The sequence below is a fragment of the Thalia democratica genome, chromosome 2 (genome assembly GCF_965202585.1).
Source record: "Thalia democratica chromosome 2, ktThaDemo2.hap1.1, whole genome shotgun sequence".
In the NCBI taxonomy this organism is placed as follows: domain Eukaryota; kingdom Metazoa; phylum Chordata; class Thaliacea; order Salpida; family Salpidae; genus Thalia; species Thalia democratica.
Genome location: NC_139166.1, coordinates 60,721,364 through 60,743,505, shown reverse-complemented (window position 1 = coordinate 60,743,505; position 22,142 = coordinate 60,721,364).

The following is a 22,142-nucleotide window of genomic DNA, read 5'->3' as shown; positions in this document are numbered from 1 at the left end:
ATATTGATAAACTTTTAAAAACATTTTTAAGTTATAAAAACGGTTTTTGTATTTTAGGCGTTTTGATTGTTACATTCGTGATAACGTTCAAATCGTTTGGATTGTAAAATTCCTACAAAAATGTGTGAGGTACAACAAAAAATGGCAAAAAATAATACAATACAAAAAAAAATTGAATATCTACTAAAAGTTCTCTTTAAAGAATTTTAAATGATTTTAAATTTTAGAAAGTACGACACTCATTAAAAAAACAATTTAGCAACGTTTTGTGTAAAAAACATTATACAAAACTTAGGAAAAGGTAACTTTTTAAGGACTTTCTAGTATCACGCTACACTTCATAAAATTTAAACATGGTTTGTTCAAAGTTTAATCTACGAAAATCTTATAAAATTTTTTGGTTTATCTTTTAAATAGTGATTGTTTTTTTATTGTCTTTAGAAGATTACTATCAAATCAGTAAAACTAAAATTATATATGAGACATTTGCAAACAAAATATTGTATTGGATAAACACGGCTCTTAAGAACATAAAGTTGGACATTTTCTAATACAGTTTTTACTAATGATAAGTTTAATTTTTTTTATATTTATAATTAAATTTTAGTGCAATTTATTGGTTTGTGTTTTCACTAAATACATAAGAATCACAAACTTTAAACTTGTCATTTTCAAACCATTACATATTAACAAATAAGTTAATACAAAGTGTACTTCGTTTACTTTTTTTAGATAAGCGCAATCCGAGGTTTTATTTAAAGTTAAATAAACAAATGTACATATTATTGTGACTACGTATAAACACAATATTTATAATACAAGTTTTTATCCTTTTAAAAACTTTATAAAAAATTAGACTTAAGATATATTCACAATATTCGTCTTAAAAACTTTTCTATTATACTTCACATTTACAAAAAAAAATCTTTAGGAAAAAGTGTGTAAAATATATTTAAAGTCTTTGTTTTAACCTATTTTATATTAATTGAATAGGTTACTAATTTTTCTCATTGTGCGATAAAAATATTAGTTTAAGGACCTGGTGCACGTAAAAACTTTTTGGTTATCGAGTCGTACATCACATACTTTTACAATTTCTTACAATTTTTTTTTCTTAATCTAAACTTTTAAACCGTAAAAAAACAATCAACAAAATGAAATAAAAAAATTTTGCAAAACTAAATAATTAGTTATTTTTTATCACAGTAACTCTTATTCACAACAATGGTTTTTTACCATACTTCCGCTTATTGTTGTTTAAATTTTTAGAGTAATCTGAAGTTTTTAAGAATGTAAGTTTCTTATTTGTTTTATAAGCGATAGAAAACTCAGTTTATATATAACTAAATTATAAGAAATTGTTTTCAAATTTAATGCTTTGTGCATAAACGGTTTTTTTTTTGTTGTCAAGCATAAATCGACTAAAACTAAACTTTACATAATTCGTTGATTTTTTTTTTATTTTAACTGATTTGATAGTTCTCTTTGTAAAAAAAAAACAACAAAAAACTTTTTTTTAATAATAAAAATATATAAAATTTCCGTAAACTAAATTAAAATTAAATTATGTTTAAATTAATGAAGATAATTATGAAATGAAATTATGTGACATAAAAAAATCTCTAAAAATATTTTTTTTCTAATTTCTATCTAAAGTTATTTACACAAAACGTCATTATCTGACCCTTTTAAAATTAAAAACATTTAAGGTTTTTTAAATCTAACCCTAACTAAACAAACTTTTTTTAAAGTTAATTGTTCTTTTTTTTTCCTGTTTACTTTGTAGTTATTTGTTTTTATTATATTTCTTTGTATGTTACAAATTATTGTTTCACTTTAAAATCAAAGCTATGTGAACGTTTGAACACATAAGTTACGATCTTATAGTTTATATGCAGCCAATAAATGCGTGAGCAGTAAATAATGAGTCTCTTGTTGCTGAATTAATTGTTGTGTAATATTTTATTTATTTCTTAAACGTAGCTATTTTTAAATAGAATTGTTAAACTAATAAAACTTCGAAAGATAATATCTCGATATAACACTTAAGTATACAAAATTTTTACCAATAGAGTAAAAAGATGAAAATAAAACTAAACCTTAAAAAAAAACTAATTATTGAAAATTATTAAAGTTAAGTTCTTTTAAGTAAGAGATGGAGTTTAAATAATAATTTTTTAGTTTCTAAAACTTCTATATCTGAAACTTTATAAAAACTATAAAACACTTAAAACTACAAAAGTTTTAGCCATACTTGTTTTCATTAAGAACTATGTGTTAATGATTTTTAATTTTCAGAACAATTTATTCACATATAATACAGGCATTCCTAAATGAATTCTAGAGTCTTTTTCTATCTACAAGCAAAATTGGCTTTTTATAATAATATCAAATAAGTATATTTATAACAGAAAAAATTAAATCTTTTATTTGTATAAGCTTTACTTTTGAAATTAAGATTTTTTCTATTTCGGTTAGATTAACAAAATTCTTTCATTTTAAACAAATAATTAAAATATTAATAGTTTTTTGTTAAAGATAGATAATTAATTAATAAATTTATAATTTTTAAAAATATAATTTAATTTAACTAATTTTAACAGAACTTTCGATGTAATTATGAAAAGCTAAAAACTATATAAATCCTTACAAAAAAGAAAAATAAAAAACTCTTAATATAAAAATTTATGTTAGAATGAACGGTTACCAGGATTCCACAAACATACATTTCTGAATACTGAACGAATTTTGTTTTACTTTAGTTCGTAATGGTAGGGTAATTAGATTGCAAAGCTCTCATATAATTCTAAATATTAAGAATTTTTTCTTAAATATGATGCAGAACATCTAAAATTGAAAACTAATAGAACCGTATTAGTTTTAAAATTTTGTTCAATCGTGAAAATTAGAATAAAATACTATTTCGAAACTGGCCATTAAATCATAGTTATGTTTTACATTTCTATGAATTTAAATATTTTATGTAATATTAAGATTAAATCTTTTTTATTATGTTGAAATATTTTTTATTCGAAAAAGTATACAAAATGTAAATCATATGGTAAGTCTGGGCTATATAAATTTTTGAGTCAGCAAAAAAAGCTTTGTTTTCATGCTTTCTAATGTAGAGTAAACGTGTAACATTATATAAGTTATTGTTATTTGTTATTGAACTGTATGCAAAGTCTACAGAACAAATTTTAATTTTGACAAATTTAATAACTTTACACAAAATGTTATAATTGTTGCGTTTCAATTTATATTTCTTAAATAGAAAAAAATAGAAACAATATCAAATTGTGGAGTACGACTCGATGACCGAGAGGATTTTCGTACTGGTAGGTGTCAGAAGGGAAAAAACGGGTCATAAAAACACAGCGTCACTTTAGAACGAAGTGACACTGATGCTCGATGGACAAGTTTTTGAGTTAAAAAATAGATAAATTACTTTGAATAAACTTTTTAAAATTAAACTTAAAGCAACCTGCATCCTGTAAAGTACGCATTTTAGGCACTTCAAAAAGTGAACTTAATAAGAAAAATACTTACCAATTTTGTGCAATTTAAAGTTATAATTAAGTAAAGGAGAAATTTTATGACTTGGCTAGGCAGCCTATTTAGTAAATAACCATTTGTACTAAAATAAATCACTCGCAGGTGGCAAAAAGTTAGAAAACATCTTTTGTAGGCTTTACTTTTAGAGAAGAACTATACTTCATAAAAAAATAAGTACTATAAATAAAGAATACATATAAATGGTAGTTGAATTATTAAAAACTTAACTAAATTTTAATAAATCATTTATTGTATTAATTCATATAACAAAGAATTACTAATAATTTTCTTAAAATGTATCTGAAAATTTAATTCTCCCACCTTTCATTTAAAATTTACCCATAAAATTTTAATTATTAAACTAATTTACGCTGATTTAAAAAATTCAGGAAACCTAAAGCTCGTAAATATCGCTAAGTTTATATATATAGTTTTATGTTGACTTGACAATATAAAAATAAAAATTTTAAAACGTTTAGTTTTGTTAAAGCTTTATAATGAAATGTATTAAAAGGGTTTTAGTTAACTGTTATATTGATAGTAAAAACTTAATTTTTGTTTTGATAACTACTGTTTGTATTATTTTAACACGAACTTTTAGTTAAAGCCTAAACTTGTAGCACATTTGAAGCTTGTTAACTTTTAGATTGTAGCTTGCAAAGCTCGTGTTTATACTTTTAAAATTTTTTGTACAAGTATTATAAAAGCAATGAAAAAGAACCGAGAAAAATTACTTTTGTTCTTAAGTGTTAGCTCGTTCTAAAGTCTCACTACATGCTAAAGTGTCACTCCGTACTAAAGTTTCACACCGTGCTAAAGTTTCACTCTATGCTATAGTGTCACTCCGTGCTAAAATTTCACTCTGTGCTAAAGTTTCACTTTGTGCTAAAGCTTCACTTTGTGCTAAAGTTTCACTCTATGCTAAAGTTTCACTCTATGCTAAAGTTTCATTCTGTGCTAAAGTGTCACTCCGTGCTAAAGTTTCACTCTGTGATTAAGTGTCACTCCGTGCTAAAGTGTCACTCCGTGCTAAAGTGTCACTATGTGCTAAAGTTTCACTCTGTGCTAAAGTGATGCCGTGCTTTTCAGACTCGTTCCCTTTTCGTACAACAAGTCCTAAGATCTTTTTTTGTAGAATTTTAATTTTTGTTTAATAAATTAGTTGTTAAAAAAGTATAAAAAATGCAATATGTAATTAAGTGATAAAGATTTTAAATAAGTTATAAAAGTTCACACTTTGCGTTGTAAATGTTTTATTACATACTAAGTATGTTTAGTAAAAAAATACTTAACAGATCAATACTAATATAAAAAAAACAAGCTAAAACTTTAATTTCCATCATGTCAACAGATTTATGAAAATATGTAATAAAACTTACAAGTGTTCAAAAACTTAAACTTTAAGATACTCCAGGTAAACTATTAATTACCATACTAAAAAGGTTAAAATCAATCAATTAATTTGATTTTTTTTTAAACCAATAATACTTTGGCTCAAAGTTGAAGCAAAGAAAAAAACAGTTTTTGTTTTTAGAGCTTATCTAAGAATAAATACTAGTTTTAGAAAACTATGCTTTATGAACTAATTAGTAGCTTTTTTAGACTCTTAAAAAATTATAAAACTAACTAAACATTATGGAATTAACATTTAACAATAAATAAAGACTTAGTACTTTTACATGTCTTTAAAAACTTTGTTGGATTATAACTTATTCATTTATTGGTAAATTTTTAAAAATGTATAAAAAATGAATAAAAGATTGAAATGTTTTGGAATTATACAAATACAAATTTTATTTTTCGAAAATGGAAAACAAAACACTTATCGATGTTGTAAATAAACCATTACATACTAAAGTCTTAGACAGAAGTCAGCTAAAATTACAATCTGTAAAAACGAATAAGCAAAAGTTAATTACCGAGCCAAAACTTTGTTCAAAGAAGTTAAAAACTGACCAATTATGTCAACATATAGAAAATAAGCTAAACGAATACTTAGAAAAGTGCGAATTTAATAAAAAGCCAACGGAAATAACAGTTCGTTGTCTAAGTAGCAAAAGTTGTAATTATAAGTTCGAAGATATTTTAAGTAACTTCTTTAACGATAAAAAGGCACATTCTTGTACTAAAAATCTGATAGCCGCTTTTGCTACTATTGAAGACAAAGAAATAATGTTCTTCGCTTTTCATGTAATTCATCTCAGAAATATAAACAACAAAAACAAAGACATTGTTTACCTTTCTCTTTTAGATTCTGTCAGATATTTGGAGCCCACTAAACTACGTAAAAAAATTTACCAAAATATTGTTAGTAGTTATTTCGAATACTGTGGAAATACTGGGTTTGATTACGTTTATATAAACCCAATGTCGGCCATTTTGGGGTTTTGTGTGAGCAACGAATACATCTTTAGCGGGAGACCTGTCACCCAAAAACTACCCGACGATGAGAAACTGCTGGCTTGGTACAAAGAAATATTTGAATACTGTTTGAAAAAGGACATTTTGGATTTTTACAATTTGCGCAATGTGATTGGACTCAACCTGTTTGAGATTAAACTGAAAACAACTCAAAAAGAGTTTAAAGAAGTTGTAGGTGAAGAGAAAATCTTTTACAAGGAATTGAACGGAGTTGGTGAGTTTTACACGTTTCAAAAAAGGAATAGGTTGAGTTTTAAAACATTGGACAGTGCTTTTACTGCAACGAGAACTATAGTTAGCCATTGTTTAAAAAATGAAACGTTTTGATTTAAAATTTGTTTTTTTTACACCTGTTACAAACAAAATTAATAAAATATACATTCATTCTTAATTATTCTAAACATTGACTAAAACAAACTAGAAAAAAATATATAGTTTGATTACGTCATGTAAACATGTAAAACAAACGTAATTTCAAAGTTTTATTTAAATGCATAATTTTTTTCTCATGGTGGAGAATTAATTGATATCAAGTTTTAATAGTAAGAAAACATACCTTAATGCATAAAGTTTTTCTCAAAATAAACAAATTTTAAAACGATAAAAAGCGTAAAATACTTTATTCTTATATGCTTAGGAATAATGTAGTTTAAACAGAGTTCTTATTGTAAGTTATTTAATGTTGAAAGACTTAAGTACAAAACTGTTTTAAAGATAAAAAACATAAAAGAAAGACTACAAAATGAACACAATAAGCATTTGAGTATTTTGCTTTTGTATGCTACACCAACTTTGTTAAAAACAAAAATAAAAGTTTAAGAAGTACTAATGTTTTGAAACTAAAAGTAATAAATTTATAAAGTGATAAACTTTAGGTAATAATAAACAATTCAATTATTTACATCGTCCTGGTGGTTGCTCTTTATGGGGACGACCACGCAAGTATATAAGAATGCGATTAGTTGCTAGCACTCTTTTAAGCGCGATGTGCATTAGATTATAAACCTTGTAAGGTAGTTTTATCAGAGGGAGATTGTAATTCCACTGGGACGTGAGCTTTGTACGCAGGACCGGCAGCCGAAATCAAACAGGCAGGCTGTCCAGCGCCCACTTTTTGTGCTTTGGAACTCTCTTTCTGAACAGTAACTCCTTTTTTTTGACATTATTTTTTTATAAATCTTGTACTTTTTTTGACGTTTTTTATTGCAATGAAACTTTTTTTACATTAATTCTTGAATAAAGTTGGTTTATATACAGTAGTTAGAGTAGACAGGCAAGCGCCTGCATTGCCCAGCGGTTTGTCTCTGCGACTGCCGGACTGCCGGCCCTGCCTCCCGAGCTCGAGTCTCGGTGGCTGCCTTTATGGGGACGACCACGCAAGTATTTAAGAATGCGATCAGCTGCAAGCACTCTTGTTAGTGCGATGTGCATTAGATTGTAAACCTTGTAAGGTCGTTTTTTCAGAGGGAGATTGTAATTCCACTGGGACGTGAACTTGGAACACAGGACAGACAGGCTGTCCATTGCCCACTTTTTTGTGCTTTGAATGTCTCTTTCTGAACAGTAACTCCTGTTTTTCACACAATTTTTATACAAAACCTTATACTTTTTTTTATGGTTTTCTATTGCAATGAAATTTTTTTACATAAATTCTTGAATATAGATGGTTTAAATACAGTAATTAGAGTAGACAAGCGGGATCCTGCATGGCCCAGCGGTTTGCTTCTGCGACTGCCGGCCCTGCGTTCTGAGTTCGAGTCCTGGTGGTTGCTCTATATGGGGACGACCACGCAAGTATATAAGAATGCAATTAGCTGCAAGCACTCTTGTTAGCGCGATGTGCATTAGATTGTAAACCTTGTAAGGTCGTTTTTTTAGAGGGAGATTGTAATTCCACTGGGACGTGAACTTGGTACGCAGGACCGGCAGCCGAAATCAAACAGGCAGGCTGTCCAGCGCCCACTTTTTTGTGCTTTGGAACTCTCTTTCTGAACAGTAACTCCTTTTTTTCACATTACTTTTTATAAATCTTATAATTTTTTTATGGTTTTTTATTGCAATGAAATTTTTTTTGTACACCTGGGCAGCTCCTTAGACAAAAACTTTTGAGTGCTTTTTTTGTCATTAATTACACTTGTACTATTAGCGGTTAAATATTAAAACAAAAACAGCGGATCGAAAGCAATGCTTCGCTTGTTTCGTTTTTCTGTGCTAATCAAAATAATTTTTATGTACATTTTGAGAAATACTGTTTAGTTTAACGAAAATGCACATTCGTAAACAATTCTTGTTTAATTGTTTTTAGTTTGGATTGTTAATTAAATAGTTTTAAAAGTAATTTAGAAGTTTAGTTTTTATTAGTTTCTATTGCTTATTACAATTTGGCCTGATAGCCTAGGATCCTAATAAAAGCTTTTATAACTCACTGAGTTGTCAACCTACACATGTAATAAAAAAAGAGTAGTAAAAATTGAAACTAATGTCCTAGATAAGAATTAAACTGTATACGTAGTGTATGACCCAATAGCAGAAAAATTCTTTTTTTTTTGCAAAACAAGACTTTGAACCAAAATTATTTGCGGCTCAGCATACAACATATATGTTTTTTTTTATTGTAGTTCAATAAACAATTAATAACAGTAACTGTGAATAGAGTCCCTGATATTTTTCCTTAAACAAATCTTTTGGTTAGACATGTGCACACTTTAAGAAACTAATGTCGGGTCGCTTGAGAATTCCACTACTAGATTTGCCAATAAGAGCACGCTTTTTTTAAGCCAATCAGAGGCTGTTTTAACAGTAGTAACAGTAGCTTAACAACAACTGATGCTAAGCTGAGAAATGTAAAACCATTCATTGAAATATGAAATAGAATAAATAATAAAAGGAGAATTTAATAAAAAATGTATATTATGATAGATATAGAACTTAATTCATTTTCCTAGGAATATATAGTGATAGTTATAAATTAGCTAGTAATGTCCTAATAAAATTTATAATAATTTATATGTTAGTTTTGTATTAAGGTTAAATATATATCATCATTTTTTATTTGGTTTAGTAATATTTAAATTCGTTGAGGTGCTTCTTATTATTATTCTTTTGTAGCATATGAATAGAATGAGTTGTAATTTACAAGAAATGGTAAGTGTATTTTTTGTATACTAATTTTTAAGTTAGAATGAATTATCAGTGTTATGTTTGAAACGCTTTTAAAACATAAAATAATTTTAGCTCTTGTATTCTACAAGCAACAGAGAAAATAGAAGTTGTATAAGCCCTTCAGACCAGGTATATTTGTTAGAAAAAACTAACACTAACTTATTAGAAGTTAATAAATTTCTGGAATTTCGTAAGTCCAGGGAAAGTTTTTCAAATAAAAACAATAAGACTTCCTCAAACTTCTTTAAAATAGTAAAACAACCTATTAATTTATTAAGTTTTTCTGATCCGTTATTTGTTCCCGTACAACCAACTTCTACATCCAAAAATTTTCCCACCAAAACCCTTGGTATTAAACAATTTTCTGAACCTTCAGGTTCAGTCCTTTTAAACTCTTACCTTTCTCCACCTTCTAAAAAATGACTTTGTTGACTTCACCAACTATTTTACCTTAAAAAACACAAAAACCTCTTTGTGTTAAACAATTTTCTAATCCTTCAGGTTCAATCCTTTTAAACTCTTCCCTTTCTCCACCTTCTAAAAAAATGGCTTTGTTGACTTCACCAACTATTTTACCTAAAAAAAAACACAAAAACCCCTTTGTGTTAAACAATTTTCTAAACCTTCTGGTTCAATCCTTTTAAACTCTTCCCTTTCTTCTACTTCTCCATTTTATTCTTCTTCACCTTTTTCTTCTTCACGTTTTTCTTATTCACTTTTATCTTCTTCACCTTCTTATTCTTCACCTTCTTCAAATCCTTTAACATTGTTGACTTTAGGTGACCAATTTTTTACAAATAGCTTATAAACCAACAAACTAAAACCTAAAAAAGCTATGGAATTAATTTTTAATTGTTCAAATTTTCTTTGTAATACTGACATTATAAGCAATGACATATCTAATAAAAAAAATATAACATATAATAATTATGATCATACTCATTATTTTTGTAACTGATCACAATTTAAAAAAGACAATAAAAAACATTTATTTGAAAAATATTTTGATCTAAATGATAAAAAATATGTGGCAAAACTTGTTAAGAAAAAAGTTTTAATTGGTATATATTTCCAAATACAATAACACTATTTAGTAGATTGTTTAAGCCCAAGTGTGGGTCTAACTTCTATATGCAGGTTTTTTTACTAAAGAATTTTAAATGATAAACTTATTAGTCACAAACCAATTAATTGTTTTTGTAGCAGTGTAAATGAGCGTTTATCGTTGTAGAAGATTGAGTGAGACTGATCTTTTTCTATTAAAAAAAATTGTATGTATTAAAATTATATATAAATAATAACTAAAAGTTTATTGTTCACAAATTGTAACATTATTAAGATCATTAACTACAGAATATCATTTAACTTTTTTTTATTTACAGATTTATAATTTATTAAAGTAAATAATGGCTTCATACAAGAGGGAGAAATAGGAATACAGTGCTCAATCTTTGAAAAAGTACATCATACTTCACATTTATGTTAGTTTCTATTTATATTATATAAAAAAAATATTCTATATGATTGATTGTTATATAAACATTCCTTGCAGTAATTAGATTTTTTGTTTATTTTAAATTTTTTAAAATAGCAAATTCAAAAACTTTTAAACTATAAAAGGAACGTTTCCAGAAAGTTTGAGGTACATAGGTTTGTATTGGAAACTTTCTACAAAAATTACAATATCTCAAAACTTAAATAAATTTTCAATTACATAAAAACTGGCTAGTAGTTTATACTTGAAGCTTTCTTATAAGCATATAAGAGCCTATTTTATTTTTAGATGGAATTTGAATAGTCGTGCACCCCCAATTCTATGCCTTTGAATCATGGGTAGGTAAGTCAAACAATGTATGTAAGATTTGGGAGAAATAGATTTCTGTAGTAGTCAGAGGAATTGACAAGATAGGTTTGCATACAATTGTTGGTATGTTTCCAACTCGAATTTGACCATTTTTTAATCTTTGTTTTAACAATTAAAAGTTGCTATATTAATTTTTGTAGCAGTCTGAAAAATCATATATAAACAATTTTTATCTAAGTTGGTGATCATACTTTTACTGTTTCTGAATTTTATATAATTTAGAACAATGAGTGTAAACATGATATATATTAAAAAAATTAATTTTTTTACAAACTCAAAGTTTTTTAATTTTCTAAAAGTTTTTTGTTATATTTTTACTATTTCTGATTCTATTTATATGTTTTTGATGAAAACACATGATACTTTAGTTAAAGTGATACTTTAATGCAAAAAAATAAAACTTCATTTTGATCATTATATGTCTATTTATACTACAATATTAATTATAAAATAAATGATTTTTTAGTGTTTATTTTATGCAACAAAATTTTGTAAAAAATGTCTTAATCAAGAATAGTATAAATTTTTTAATCTGTCCATCTGATCTTCCAGCTATCAGAAAAGAGATGGTGGCAGAGCTGGTCTTAGGTTTTCTTTTTAATTAGAACTATTAGTAAGATAAAATTGTGTTAATTATATCTTAATCGTTATTAAATTTCAGTGATAGTTATTTTTTGATTATGTTTTGTTTGTATAATTTTATTTACAAACCAAAAAAAAACGATTTTAAATTATGTTAAGTGTACTACTTAGACAAATTAAGTTTGATCCATGTTTTCAACTTTGTTAATTCATATAGTTTTTTTTATTAAAATGTGACCAGGCTTGCATTGATTTTAACTAGTGTATTAGTTAGATTCAAATTAGCTTTTGTATGTTAGTTTAGAAACAGTTTTTATCAATGATTATTAATACAGTTTTTTTATTAATTATGTAAATATGTCTGCCTTTTTAATTTATTACTTTTTAATTACAATTTAAAAATGTAAACAGGTTTGCCTTTTTTTAGTTATTTTTTTTCATTTTTTGATGAATTTATTAAGTGTCTTAATAAAAAAGTTACTGTTTAAAGCAGTTTTTTATCAATTGCTTTAAAAGTTTCTTTACATTTTAAGTCAACTTTATATCTACAAAAAATTATTACTGATGTTTATTTTTCTCTTTATATTTACTAAACTATAGCTACTTAAATTTTGTTTGTTTTAAAATTCATTGATTTTTAAATGCTCAACTTTGATTGATTTAAAAAATTAAGTAAAACAAACCAATTTCCAACTAATTTATAGTTAATAAAATGCGTTTAAAAGCTTAGTTTTTTAATTTATTATAAAGCTAGATGGTAGTAAACTATTTGTAAAAGTAACTATTTTTAATAGTGTAAAAGTTAATAGAGTATATTTTTGCAAAAAATTTTTTTCCAAACAAACTAAAAAATAAATAATATTTTACCAGTTTTTTATTATATTTTTACTGTTTCTTATTTTGTTTATTTTCTATACATTTTGATGAAAACATGTTCGTACTTTTGTTATATTTAAATACTTTTGTGCAAAAAATAAAGTTTTAATTAATAAATATTTATTTATCTGTACTATAGTATTAATTATGAAATAAAAAAATAATAATTTTTTAATGTTTGTTTTTTACAACAAAATTGTGTGAAAATTATTGAACTAAGTAATATACTTTAAGATAAAATACATGTTTGATTATAAATCATAAATATTTTATTCTATAGAAATGGTAAATGAGCACATTAAAAAATGTACAACTGGCTGGCTTTGAACCCAGGTACCCTAGATCATAAAAATTTTGGTCTGACACATTAACCCACCACGTTACGGCTCGCTTTCCTGAATCGCGGGTTTTGCATTTATATATCTTACACCTTTTTAAACTTCACAATTTTAGCATTTTTGATCGTGTTACTATGTGTTTTACAAACACATATAATTAAAAAATTTTACTTAATATATTTTTAATCCTAAAACATAGCTTTGTACTTAAAAAAAATATTAGATAAATAAAAAAAAAAAAAAAAGGTAATTTGAAAAACTAAAAAAAAAATCTAGCATTTTGAACAAAAATCAATAAAAAAAATGAAAAGCTGCAGTTTAAAACTTTTACATGTGAAGTACTAAAATTTTAATTTGAAACGAAAATCTATTGTATAGATAAAAAAAATTCTTTCATCATAAAAAAAAAATAAATTAAACAAAAACATTTAAAAAAGATTTAACATATCTTTTCAGTTTAATAATACTATTTAATACAATTTTTTACTATAAACTTAATTTTAAACCACAAATAGACCTTTGAACGTTTAGCTTTTTAAAACCTGGCTGGAAGATATTTTGATACCGACATTGTCAATTTAAAATAGTTTAAAACTGTTAAAAACTAATTACTATAACAAAATGTATTCCGGTATATAAGTTACTTTTACAAAAATCATTAACTGAAATTTTTTATAATTGTTAATACTAACTATACTAGAGCTTGTTAACATTATCCAAAAACTAGCTTTTAAAAAGGAAACTATTTATTCATCCTCACCAACGTTAATAATTTAAATACAGTTGATCTAGATGTGAAACGTTATAAAAATAACTAGTTAATTCAAAAATCGCGGCTAAAAAGAATTCTCTTCAGTTTAATTTATAATTTTATTAACTAATGTACGAAACTTAATAAACAGCTATCATATCATATACCATTTACATATAAACTAATTTTGCCCTTGCAAAGTTGCGCAGTTGCGTTTGCAAACGAAAAATATGCTTTGGTTGAATATATAGTGGGTGAGACCATTAAGTCTTAGCATTTCCATGGTTAATGATCTGTTGTTGTTACCAAAATTTATTTTACAGCGAGTTAGTCATTGGCTAACCATGTAGATTACGTATTTAAAATGTTTGCACTAAAAAGTTAGACAAGCTGGTTAATGACCGCAATTTGTTTTTTTTATCAAAATTAAAAAAAAAAGATAAAAACAATGGTTTTAAAATATTTTACGTTATTAAGAGTATTCAAAGTTATATAGTTTTGTAACAAAACATTTGTTTCCACTATTAAGAATTTAATTTTTGAAATAGAATTTTAATCTTAGTACTAATTATGAATAAAAGCAACTTTTGAACAAAACTACTGAATTAATAGTCTAATTTAGTTACAATATCATTGGTATTCGAACAAGGTTGCATATTTCAAGTTTATTAAAGTTCTAAAATAAAGGTTAAAATTTGCTTTATTAGATTAATTACAATAAATCAAGATTTATCAGATTCCTTTAATTCAAATTTTTTTTACAGAAGTATTAATATAAGCAAGATAGTTAGACAAGACGTTAAAAGGTATCCAAGTAGTGTGCAACTCGATAACTGATATTTTGTGCGTATTTTTGTCGTTTGATTAATAATAAACAATTTATAGGACTCAAAAATAAAGTTTGTTAGTGTACATCGCTACTTAAACAACTTACTAACAAAAATGTTTTTTTTTTGTCTGATTTGTTATTTTACTTTAAAATTAATGTTTGAAATTAAATAAAATATTTTACTCAGCTATAGTTTAAAAACACTTAGTTATGTTTAAAAAAATTACTAAAATTTAAATAACTAACATCAATTTTGTGTTATGTTTTATTATTATTATGTATTTTTTATTATATATTAGTTACTTTCACTAAAAAAAATATTTTAAGACATATCCCTTTTTGTTTCGTATAAATTAACTTAAGACTAATTGCTTCACTTCAACTTGTATAAACTATTAGTTAAATATTACCACAAAATTAGTTTTGCAATTTTGTCTTGTTCGATTTTTGACATAATAAATTTTTAAAAATAAAGTATTTGTCGTATAATAATTTATTACGTAAAAAGTAGTTTTCTATTTTGTTTTGTTTTATATGTGTACTGTTTATTTTTCGCTCTGGTTATAAAATTTAATTAGTTTTTGTTACTGTGTATCTGAGGGAATTTTGCTAGTAGTGGAAATCTCAAGCGACCCACTAATGTCACTGCAAAATCTTTCAATTTATTGTGAATTTAGAAAATTTAGAAACAAATAGATTCTAGAAATCTTTAAATGAGTGAAATGTTAAATAGAGTTAGTGAAGGAAAACTATAATGAGTAATTTGTTTATAAAGTATTATTAAGTAAGATTTATTTGTTTGAAATAAGTGTTAAAATTGTGAAGTTCACAACTATGGTCATATTGGAGTAAAGAGGTCCATTTGGTCTTCATGCTACTCACCATTTTCTTATTTTGAGTTTTTTTAAACTCAAGTGGAACAATATTTTAAACTTGTAATTAACATAAATTAACTATTAATTAAAAAAAGGAACTATTAAACAAGAAATCTAAAAAAAAACTTGAACAACCTGAAATTTAGGAAAATTCTATTTGAATAAGGTTTTATATAAGTAAAATAGAATTATAAAATGAATATGGGTGAGAGAGTTACTAGTGTTATGTTGAAAAGATTGATTGAGAATTTGACTTTAGTGCATAAAGAGTCAACTGAAAAGCTTAGTACTCAAATGAAGGAAGTAACTGATAAATTAGCTGATCAAAAAAAAGTGATTGACTCTCTGCAACATTCACTTGATTTTTTGTATTCAAAATTTGATAATATGAGGACAGAGAATGAAAAAATCAAGGAGGATGTAAAAACTGTGAAATTGGAAAATGAGAAGTTGACTAAAAAGATGTTTGATATAGAGGAAAATGGCAAGCAAGCAAACATTAAGCTGAATCAGATTGAAAATTGGATGAAAGGCGAGAATGTTGAAATACAGGGTGTACCAACTTGTGAAAATGAAAATGTTGAAATTGTTGCAATGAAAGTTTTGAAGAAAGTAGATCCAAGAATAGAGATACATCAGTTAGGAAAAATTAGGCGCTTGAGGACCATAGATCCTGGAACCAACCTAGAGAAGAAGGAAGGAAAGAGAATGTTTAATCCTATATTAGTTACATTCAAAGCGCGAGACCAAAAAGTTTGAGAAAGAAAGAAAAAGAGAAATTGTTTAATGCTGATTTGAATGACATAAAGGCAGAAAAAGTTTATCTTAATGACAATTTGTCATGAACTAGCAGGAACCTTCTTTATCTTGCCAGAAGGTTTCAAAAAGAAAAAAGTTGGAAATATGCATGGTCCTCAAGTGGCACAATTTTGTTGAGAAAGAATGAGAAGTCTAAAGTTATTGTTATCAACTCAGTTGAAGATATTGAAAAACTGCAGAACCAACAATAAGCTATTTGTTTATCTTTTAATAATATTAATAAAAATATTATATGTTTAGATGACTTCTTTAAAACTTAAAATAGATAGTTTAGTTAAGGCCATAGGGGGGGGGGGGGGGGTCCAACATTTTTTTTACAAAAATTAACTTTAGCTTTTATATGAAAGATTTAAGTACAAACTACAAGCCAGTTTTTATAGAATTCAAAAATATCATTTAACTTTTGAGATATTAAATTTTTTATAAAAAAATTCCTATATAAATCTATGGACCGCAAATTTTTTGGGGTCAATTTTCTCGGAAATTTTAAAATTCACTAAAAATCTATCTTCTCCTTCAATTTTCAAGCAATCTTCTTCAAATTTTGAGGAAACGTTCCTTATAATAAAAGGAAAAAACATTACTTTAGAATAATCTTAGTAATTTAAAAAAATAAAAATTTTATCACAAAAGTTAAAAAAAACTGTTTTTTTTTCAAAAAAAATACATTTTTACAAAAAATTTTCAAATTCCAAAGTAACGTTTTTTTGTTATTGTATAAAGATTAGACTGTGAAAGTTTGAAAAAGATTGCTTGAAATATGTAGGAGGAGATAGATTTTAAATGAAATGTTCTTTTTTTGCTGTTTTAGTTTTCCCTTCCCATAGGGAACCTATTATGCGGCCCAACTTTGACTGGTCATATCTCAAAAAATAATTTTAATTTTATAAAGCGATAAAAAGCATCTTGAAGCTTAGAAAAAAATCTATAAAATAAGATCAACTTGTAAAAAACATGGTTTACCCCCCCCATGGCCTTAATTTTGAATGTGTTTGCAGGGTGTGTCAAAATGACTTTGAACCCCCAAATTTGGATTCTATTTTTTGTGATAGTTGTAAAAGATGGTTCCATTTAAGTTGTTGTGGATTATCTGAATATGAGTTTAAATTTTTTGTTAATAATGAAGATCCTTTTTATTGCATAGACTGTGTAAATAACCTAGGACTAATTAATGTTGGGAGTGATGATTTCTGCAAATCTTGTTTTAAAAGGTTCTCTAATTTAGATGATTGTTTGTTTTGTGAAGGCTGCTCTAAATGGATACATCTTAAATGTTCAAAAGTATCAATTAAAAAGTTTGCAGAAATGTGCAAATTAATTTACCCTTTTTTTGTGAAACCTGTGAGCTAAAAATGTCTGTATGTTTTAAATGTAAGTTGTTTTGTAAAAAATTAAAAAATAGTTTAACCTGTTTTATATGCTTCCAAAAATGTCATGTTGAGTGTGCTTCTGAAAATGAAATGAAACTAAGCCTATATAAACAAGGTAATTACAAGTTTTATTGTGATACATGTAAGGAGTCTGTTTTTCCCTTTCAGAATGTTAACAACTTTGATTATGATTGTTTTTATAAATCTGTTAAACCTAGTATTTCTGAAATAAAGAATGAGAGTTACTTAGATCTGTACAGTGTGAAATTTAACTAGAAAAATTGTATTAGTATTGTTTTTATGAATATAAGAAGCTTGAATGCAAATCTTTGTAAAATTGAGGAATTTTTGAGTGTAACTGAGGGGTTGCCTGATGTGATTTGTGTGTGTGAAACATGGCTAACAAATCTGATACCTTTTGTAGGTAAGTTGTATGGATATGATTTTGTTAATAGATTCTCTAATAGTAATCAATCTGGTGGTGTTGCATTTTTTGTTAGAGCTTGCCACTCTTATGAGGTTGTAGAAGGTGTGTCTTTTGAGCAGTGTGATGTAGATGATTTGTGGATCTCTATTAAACTTGAAAACAATAAATCTTTTGTAGTTGGTAAAGTATATAGACATCCAAGCACTGCATTTGATACTTGTAAAGAAAATTTTCTTAAAGTTTTAGACCTATTAAATGAAAAGAATAAATATTATATAATTGGTGGTGAGATAAATATAAACTTGTTTAATAGAGATCAGCGTACTTTTGACTATTTGGATTGTATTTCTAGTGCTGGTGCTTTGAAATTTGTTGATTTGCCAACTAGGTATTCTGCTGATTATTTGTCTAGTTCTTTGATTGATCATGTTTATTCTAGTTTTGATTGTGAAAAGCTAAATGTCAATGTTTTGGATTATGATATATCTGATCATATGCCTGTTATCTGTGAAATTAAATGCAAAAAGTCCAAAAATGAGTATTGTGATCTGAGGTCCTTTCAGGACTTCAGCAAGTTTGAAGTTGGAGCTTTTCTGAATGATTTGAGTGTGAAATTGAGAGGCATGAACCTGTGTGCTGAAAATTGTGAAGATGTTAATAAATGTTGAGATGAGTTTGAGAGTATTTTTAGTGGGACGGTATTTGATCATGCTCCAGTCAAAATATTAAGTAAAAACGAACAAAAACTAAAAGGTAAACCGTGGATAACAAAAGGTATAATAATCTCAACAAACTTTAAAAACTTAATGTTTAAATTTGCCATTAAAGATAAAACAAAAAAAAATTCTGTTTGTTTTAAAAAATATCAAAATATATTAAACAGAGTAATAGAATGTTCCAAGAGACTTTATTATAAACAACTAGTTAAAAATAATAAACAAAATAGTAAAAAATTATGGAAAATTGTAAATAATATTGTTTCCACTAAATCTACGTCTAGTTGTAAAATTAAAGGTGTGCTTGATGAGTGTGGTAAAATTGTTAATGACCCAAAATGCGTAGGCAATCTAATGAATAAAAATTTTGTAAATATTGCTAACAATTTGTTAAAAAAAAGAAAATATGTTGTTGATGTAAAGAATGATGAGTATTTGTCTGATTCAGTTAAAAATGATTTTGTCTTTAATGAAATTTCTGATAGTGAGATTCTGAATTATATTAAAACTTTAAATCCAAATAAAAATGTGCGTTCTGATGTCCCTAATATTCGTTTTGTGAAGCTCAGTGCAAAAATAATTTCTCCTTATCTTTCTAAAAATCTAAATTGTGTAATAAATGTGTTGAGTATGGTGTGTTTCCTGAGTCACTTAAATTTGCTGAGGTAATTCCTATTTATAAATCTGGTAAAAAAATGACATTAATAACTACAGACCTATATCTCTTTTATCCCCATTTTCGAAAATTTTTGAGTTTTTAGTGTGTGAGAGATTGAAAAAATTCTTTTTGTTGAATGAGGTGCTACATGAAAAACAGTATGGGTTTGGAGAGAATAGTACGACTGAACTAGCTGTGAATCAGATTGTTGATGAGTTAATTGAGGCTGGTGAGAGAAAATTAATAAATTGCTCTGTATTTTTGGATTTGGCTAAAGCATTTAACACAGTTAATCATAAAATTCTAATATCTAAACTTAAAAATTATAGTATAAAAGGTTCAATGTTAAATTTACTTAAAGATTATTTAAAAGATAGAAGTCAATCAACGGTCATAAATAATGTTGTGTCTGAGCATAAAATTGTAAATGTTGGAATACCACAAGGTTCTTGTTTGGGTCCTTTGTTGTTTCTTGTGAATATTAATGATATTTTTTCCTCTACTGAGATAAATATGAGATTGTTTGCTGATGATGCCTGCTTGAGCTACCAACACAGTGATCCTGTGTTTTTAAATGAAACTATTAATAAGGAGTTCGTTAAAATTGATATATGGTTGCGTGCTAATAAACTTTTTATTAATTATTCAAAAACTAAATTTTTGCTTTTTAATAAAACTTCAAAAAATTGTGAATTTAGTATTAAGGTTAATGGTTTTCTTATTGAGCAGAGTGATAGTATAAAATACCTAAGTGTGGTTTTGGATGATAAGCTTAATTGGAAGAAACATTTGAGTTCTCTGAAATTGAAATTGTCTAGGAGTTGTTATGTTTTGTCAAAATTGAGATATTACTTTGACACATTTACACTTAAAATGGTATATTATAGTTTGTTTTATTTGCATATCCAATATTGTATATCTGTTTGGGGTAGTGCTGCTGACTCTTACTTAAAACCAATTGTTTGTATGCAAAAAAGAGTGATCAGGTATGTTTGTCGTGTGCCTGCCTTGACCACAACAAACCCTTTGTTTAAAAAAACTGGTGTGCTAAAATTAAAGGATGTGTATAAATTGCAAATTTGTAAGTTGATGCGTAATACTATAACAGGGTTTGATGTAGAACACAATAGATTTACACTTGCTAGCTCTGTTCACCCACACAATACAAGATTTTGAAAGAAAATGAATTTTATAACTGAAAGACCTAGAACAAGACTTGGCCTAAACTGCTTTAGGTATTTGGGTCTCAAGTTTTGGTCTAGAGTCCCTGAAACTTTTAAAAACTTAAAAAAAGATCCTTTTAAAATTAAATATAAAAACTTTTTGTTGAATAACTACATGGAGTAGATCTAGAGTGCTTCTACATGTATGTTTTGTTTGTGTTGAATTTTGATTCATGTTATTTGGGACCAGATTGTGATGAGTTGGTCTTTATCTTTATTTTTATGAATGTCCTGGTAATGAAAGAGTGATTGTTATAAATTATTGTAATAAACTTTGTTTATTGCTAAGTTGTTTTACTTGTTTAAATTTTGTTATTGTGTTAGATTTAAGATAATTTATTTATTTATATTTTTTTTATTAGAAATTAGAGGTAAAAGTAGAAATTTAATACAACATTTTTATTTATTTCTTAACTATTTATTTTAAAAGTTTTAGTTTTTTTTATTTATTTTATTTTTTTCTTTAATATTTATTTTATTTATTTTTTATTTTTTCACTTATTTTATTTGTTTATTATAATTTTTTTTTTGAGTCTTGTAAAAACTAACAAATTTTTGAAAATCTTATTATTTATTTACTCTATTGTTGATAAATATATATATATGTTATTTTTTTCAATACAAATAGTATCTTTTTTTTCCTACTTACAGTATTTTTTTTTTTAGTTAGTTTTATTTTTGTTTTTTAGAACTAAATACTTAGAATTAAATATTGGTTTATTTGAGTTTACAACAGCTGATTATGAGTCACACTGGTGGCAGTGATCACATGATTGGATTGTTGATGTGTTTTTTGTTGTAGCCTCGGCAAATACTTACTTGGGGATTTGAGCTTCATGATTTTCCAACACTTTGTGGTTTTTAGTGTTGAGATTTTAACCTTGTGAGTGTTTGCCAAATGACGTGTCACCAGAGGTTTTTTCAATAAACGGTTAGAATTAGTTTTTATTTCAGTTAGCTAAAAAATTTTTTTATTACATAGACATTTTTAGTTTTGTTTTTAGTTAAAAGGTAATTTTTATTCTAAGTAAATTTAAAGATAGGGCAGGTGGAATAACATGTGATGAGCTCAAACTCACTTGCTTGACCTTCAGAAAACGTTTATTGTTGCAGAGGGGAGAGTGAGTATTTTCTGATGTTTTTCTACCTCAAAAAAAAAAAAAAAACAAAGTAAAAATTAGAAACTAAATACCATTTGAAAAGAAAACCAAGAGAAATTAGAATTTTAGGCCAAATTTTGAAGTTTGAACAAGTGAAATATTGATTTTTTTATAAGATAAGAAGTGAACAAAAAAAATTATAAACAAATTTTTTTATTATAAAACATGATTAAAATATTATTCCAGCATCTTTTGTGTTATATATTTAAGTTTCTAGTATAAAGAAACAAAAAAACTTATACATTTAAGTTCTGGATGAAAGTCAGAAAACCTGAAAGAAAAATAAAAAACCAGTGTTCTAATTTAAAAAGTAAATTTATCAAGTATAAAATTTAGCAAAAGTGTTGATCATACCACTTCAATCATCAGACCACAAGCCCTCTGCAGACTTTTGCCGATGTTTTAGTTGGAAATAAATTTAAGTTGAAAAAAGTTATTATCTTTTAATCCACTACTACCAATGTTGACCATTGTTTACCATGGGCACTACACTGTTTTCCCCCTTTGATTTCCTTT